The sequence below is a fragment of the Benincasa hispida genome, chromosome 1, assembly GCF_027475165.1.
Source record: "Benincasa hispida cultivar pf3 chromosome 1, pf3_genome.v1.1, whole genome shotgun sequence".
Lineage (NCBI taxonomy): Eukaryota > Viridiplantae > Streptophyta > Magnoliopsida > Cucurbitales > Cucurbitaceae > Benincasa > Benincasa hispida.
Window position 1 is genome coordinate 55,928,333 of NC_143478.1, and position 6,233 is coordinate 55,934,565.

Genomic DNA, 6,233 nt, shown 5'->3' on the forward strand with positions numbered 1-6,233 from the left:
GTTGTGGTGAACTCCAGGGAGCCTAGGAGTCACAAACGCGACAAACATATAGAGCGAAAGTATAATCTTATACACGAGATTGTGCATCGAATGGACGTGATAGTCACGAAAATCGCTTCGAAGCACAACGTTGCTAACCTGTTTACGAAGGCTCTCACAACTATAGTTTTTTAAGGTCACCTACAAAGCATGGGTCTACGGGACCGTCCGCGGCTGGACTAGGACAAGTGGGAGATTTTGTACTGGGCGTTAGTGCCCTAGTTTATTGTTTTGTGCTTGTTTTTATCTTGTGCACCCAGTCGCTTTAGGACAAGTGGGAGATTGTTGGGGTTGATGTCCTAAATCTCGTAGGGTCCTATAGTTTGTAAACACCTGTATGAATAAACGCTTGTGATGTAATAATATGAGATATTTTCATCACTGTTGTCTATGAAATATGAGATAATTTAGTTGCATTAACCACAAACAAATAAACTAAGATCCTTGGTTATCGTTGTAACATAAACATGTATGTGGAGACATACAAGTGGATCATGCCTTAAGTGATAACCTAAATGGTCTGTAGTATATGGATAAAAGAGGAAAACCTTATCCTGGTGACACTACGGATACGACTCGTTTTGTAGATGTTACAAGTGTTGGAAAGTGCTACAGATGGTCTAATCCTGATCATTCATGTGGAGACATGCGAGTGCGGGTGTCCTATACAAAGAAGTTTGTATATGACCGAACCACGAAATTTTTAGTCTTGTTATATAACGTCATTCATGACAGAGACTTTCATTTCACTAAGATGACCATAGGTAACATGACCTTAATCCTGAGTGAGTTGGGAACTCCTGCCTATAAGTGCGGTTCTTTGATTTACATGGGTGTGAGTGGCCAGATTACTGACTTAAACCTACCACTTTGGGGATTCGTCTGATTAGAGAGCTAGAAACTTAGCTACACAAGATGGAATTCACTCTTTCCCCGAAGCAGGGGTAAGTAGATAGATTACTCCCTTAAGGGCTGATTCCGGGATTTGAACGATGTGGTGCTACACACTTTCTCATGGCCCGAGAGGTGTTCACTCATAGTAGGACTATGATGTAATGTTCATTAGAGGAATCAGTGGTACTTAAGGAGTTAGATGTAACTACAGGGGCAAAATGATAAATTGGCCCATCTGTAGTTACGAGCGATCTGTGAAGGGTTATCATACTATTGATTGGTTATATCCAATGGACACAGAAATATATCTGTAGTGAGAAGAGTGCAGCTGTCAGTCTTTAGTAGAGTGCCCGGTAGTTAACAGATGATGGATTTTGTGATTAAAGAGTTTAGTCAGTTATTCATGTTAGAGCTTCAAGCTACAGGTCTATAAGGTCCCCTTGATAGCTTAATAGATTCAAGTTGAGAATCAGTTTTTAGGTTAGTTTGAAGTTTTCAAATTAACAAGAAGAAATTTGATTATATATGATATTGGGTCAATTATATATGATATAGTTGATATGATGTATGAGATACATTAATTGGAGGAATTTGATATAAATATGATTTATATTAAATAAAGGAGAAAAGAACTATGGTTTAAATATTACATATGATATGATATTAAAATTATAGGTTTATATTAAATAAAGGAGATAGAACCTTCTCCCACTTGTTTGATCGTGTAGTTTGATCGTTTCCTTCCTCTATCCCTCTACCAAATTCACATAGAGCCCACAACTCTTGATTCTCACTCTAAGAATATCAAGGTTGCCGATTGGTTGTGTCGGAGGGTGGTTGTTCAAGGAGAAGACTATTCGTGATTACTGGACGATTGGGTAGGCCATCTGAATGATAGTGAGAGGTTGCTATCCAATTCTTCACGAGAGCGAGAGAAGTATAGAAGTAGTGTTCTTAAATGGTATGTCTCTCATTCCTTTTGTATTTAATTACTTAAGCATGCTATAATTTTGTTAAAGATGCATAATTATTCTATATGTTTGTGAATGCATTTAATTCTTTTACAATGGGCTTGGAAAGATCTTGCTTCCGCTCACTGGATCTTTTGAATAAGAGTTCCTTCAATATGATGGAATTTGACATGTCTGGAATAATTTTCAGATCAGTCAGAAATTTTCTGAGCCGAACGGCCTCCTTAGCAGCTTCATAAGTTGCTGCATACTCAGCCTCCATGGTGGAGTCCGCGATGCACCCCTGCTTGGTGCTTCGCCATACTATAGCCCCTCCACTAAGAGTGAACATTGATCTTGATGTGGATTTCCCAGAATCCCTATCAATCTGAAAATCAGAGTCCGTGTATTCAGTAAGGATCAAATCCTTAGAACCATATACAAGCATGTAGTCCCTCGTTCTCCATGGATACTTGAGGATGTTTTTAACGGTTGTCCAGTGATCATATCCTAGATTAAATTGATATCTACTAACCATCTCCACTACATAGCAGATGTCAGGTCTGGTACATAACATCACATATATCAAACTACCCATAGCAGATGCATAGGGGACCTGTCTCATATCCTTAACCTCTTGAGGTGTGTTAGGACACTGATCCTTAGACAAAGTAACTACGTGCTTGAAAGGAAACAAGCCCCTCTTAGAGTTCTGCATCGAATACTTGATCAATATCTTGTCAATATATGATGCCTAAGACAGTACTAGCATTTTGTTCATACGATCTCGAAAGATCTGAATACCAAGAACAAACTGAGCCTCTCTCAAATCTTTCATTTGGAATTGGGTCGCTAGCCAGTTCTTAACGGTAGTCAGTAAACATACATCATTCCCAATGAGTAGGATATCATCTACATACAACACTAGGAAAACTACTGAACTATTGATGATCTTTTTTTAGACACAAGTCTCATCAACGTTCTGATCAAAGCCATAACATTTGATCGTAGTATCAAACTTTATATTCCAAGATCGAGATGCCTCTTTCAATCCATAAATGAACCGATTAAGCTTGCAAACCTTTTTCTCTTGACCTTGGACTATGAATCCCTCGGGTTGCACCATATAAATGGTCTCCTCAAGATTGCCATTCAGAAAAGCAGTCTTGATATCCATTTGACATATCTCATAGTCATAATATGAGACAATGGATATGAGGATTCAGATAGACTTCACCATGGCAACAAGCGAGAAAGTTTCCTCATAGTCGACTTCCTTTACCTAGGTATAACCTTTTGCCACCAATCTAGCCCTGAAGGTTTGCACCTTCCCATCAGCACCCCTTTTCTTGTAGATCCATTTAGAACCTATAGGTTTAACCCCAACAGATTGATCTTCAAGATCCCAAACTGAATGGAAGTATATAGACTCCATTTCGAGATCCATGGCTTTGATCCATTCATCTCTGTCAACATCTTTCATTGTGTTATTGTAAGACAATGGATCCTCAACCTCGCCATCAGCTACTATGGCTAGGATTTTAGTTAAACCTATATAGCGAATAGGTGAGTTCGCAACCCTCCCACTATGTCGAGGTTCCCTCAAAACTTGAGGTGGATTTGACCTACTAGATGAACCTACTTGAACAACTATTGTTGAGTAGTAGACTTTTCAACCATTGTTGTTGAAGATTCAGTAGTTTCTTTGGAAAGTTTAGTCAACACGATTTTGCTTCTAGGTCTGTGTTTCCTTATATGATCCCCCTCAAGAAAAGTAGCATTTGAAGATACAAATACTTTGTTTTCTTGAGGATCATAGAAATAACCACCTCTCATTTCCTTGGGGTAGCCTATAAATAGGCATAACCTTGAACACGGTTCTAATTTCTTAGGATTAGCCTCAAGCACATGTGCTGGGCAACCCCAGATTATGAAATGACGTAAACTAGCTTTACAACCATTCCATAACTCCAAAGGTGTTCTGGCAACACTCTTGGAGGAAACATAGTTCAGGATATAAGCTGTAGTCTCCACTGCATAACCCCAAAACGAGTCAGGTAAGGATGTGTAACTCATCATAAACCGAACCATGTCCAACAGAGTTCTATTTCTCCTCTCTAATACACCATTCTGTTGAGGTGTACCAGGTGTTGATAGTTGGGAAACTATTCCATATTCTATCAAATAATTCTGGAAAGATGAATCCAAAAACTCTCCACCTCGACCAGATCAAAGTGTTTTAATCGTTCTATTTAATACATTTTCAACTTCAGCCTTGAATTCTTTGCTATTTTCAAAGGATTCAGACTTATGTTACATTAAATAAATGTACCCATATCTAGAATAATCATCAGTGAAAGTGATGAATTCATAACCTCCCCTGGCTCTTACATTCATCGGACCACAAAAGTTTGAATGCACTAGCTCTAAAGGTTCTTTGGCCCTATGACCTTTTCCAGTAAAAGGCCTTTTAGTCATTTTGCCTTCAAGGCATGACTCACATACATGTAAAGAATTTTCTTCTAACTCGCTTAGAAGTCCATTCTTCACCAATCTCTCAATCCTATTGAGATTAATATGTCTTACTCTTAGGTGCCAAAGTTGGGCATTTTCCTTGAGAGAAATTCTAAGTCGCTTATTTTGAGTTACTGCAGTTTTAAATGTCTTTATGTTATGGAGGGCATTTGTTACTAACAGCCTTAGCACATACAAATTATTTTTCAGTTGAGAAGAACATATATCAACACCATTCTTAGTAATAAACACTTTATTATAAGAAAAATGAAGTTGATATTTACATTCTAACAAATATTTTATAGACATTAAGTACCTCTTTAAACCAGGAACTACAAATACATCATTCAAAATGAGAAATTTGTTCTGTAAAGTTAACCAGAGACCTCCCACTACCACAGTTGAGACGATGTGCCCGGTTCCAACTTGCATCTTCATCTCACTAGCACCAAGCTGCCGTCAGGAACTAATTCCCTATAATGAAGAACAAACATGGTTAGTGGCCCCAGAGTCAATAATCCAAGCAAAATCATTATTCTCTACTAAACAAGTCTCCAAAATAAGCAAATCACATTTATCGTGTTTGGTCTTCTTCTTCTCTACCAAATATCTGGGCCAGTTCCTCTTCTAATGCCCATAGTTGCAATAGAAACATTTTCCCTTCTCAACCCTCACTGGTTGTCTACCCCGTGGAGCAGCAGTTTGTGGGTTAGCAGGTGCCTTTCCCTTACCACCCTTCTTTTTCTTCCACTTTCTGGTGCCAGAGGAAGAAGGTGCAGACTTAGTTCCAAAGGTTGAACCTTTGTGGAACTTTTTAGATGATGAAGCAACATTTACTTCATCCTTCTTCTCCTTGCTTTTCAACAAGGACTAGAAAGTTTGTAACTCAATGAGTAGAGCTATAAGGTTGTAGTCAATTTTGTTCAGAACAGTATTGCTACGAAAGTGAAGGAAGCTATCTAGCAAGAATTCCAGAATTATGCTAACCTAGCTAGCCTCATCAATGTTCGACCCGTTCATCTCAGCCACGTTGAAGTGGATCATCATATTGAGAACATGTTCCCAAACAGATGACCCCTCTTGCATTCGTGAGTTGAAGATGTACTTCAGAAAGTCGTGCCTGAGCTGTGTGGACGGTTATCTGAACATTCCCCACAGGGACTCCATGATCTCGTGTGCAATGACCATGGGTTCATGTTTATTGGCCAAAACTTCGTTAAGGCTGACCAAGATGTACGCTCGGGCCTTCTCATTTGCCCTTGTCCATCACTCGTATGCCTCTCGAACATTTCGAGGAGCACTAGGAGTTGGAATAGGAGAACATTCCTCCATGAAGATGAATCTAAAATCATTAATGATTAAAATCGTGTTTATTGTATTTTTCCAACTAGAGTAGTTCTCGTCAATTAGTTTATCGACGACAAGCAAACTTAAGGTTACAATGGCCATAATTAAATTGTTAAAAAAAGAACAAACTTAATTAAGTCTACTTGCATAACCAGTTTTATAAAACCAATCACGTTTTAGCAAAATAGTCTAGTGTACCCTAAGTTACATCTATTTTGCAATGATGTTTCAGTGAGGCAAGGCAAAAGTCCCATAGGGTGATCAAGTGCCCCTTCACTGAAATAATACATTCTCAACCATTAGACAGAAACAACTCCTTGTAACTGAATCTAATAGTCACCATTGTTCAGTCCAGAATTTGTTAACATCCTTAATAATTCTGTATAAGTGTAACCCCTCATTTTAGGTCCTAGAGTCCCGCCCTAATGAGCCAACCTTAGGAAAAAGCCCATTTAGACAAGAGACTAAAGCAACCCTATCCATTTCTGA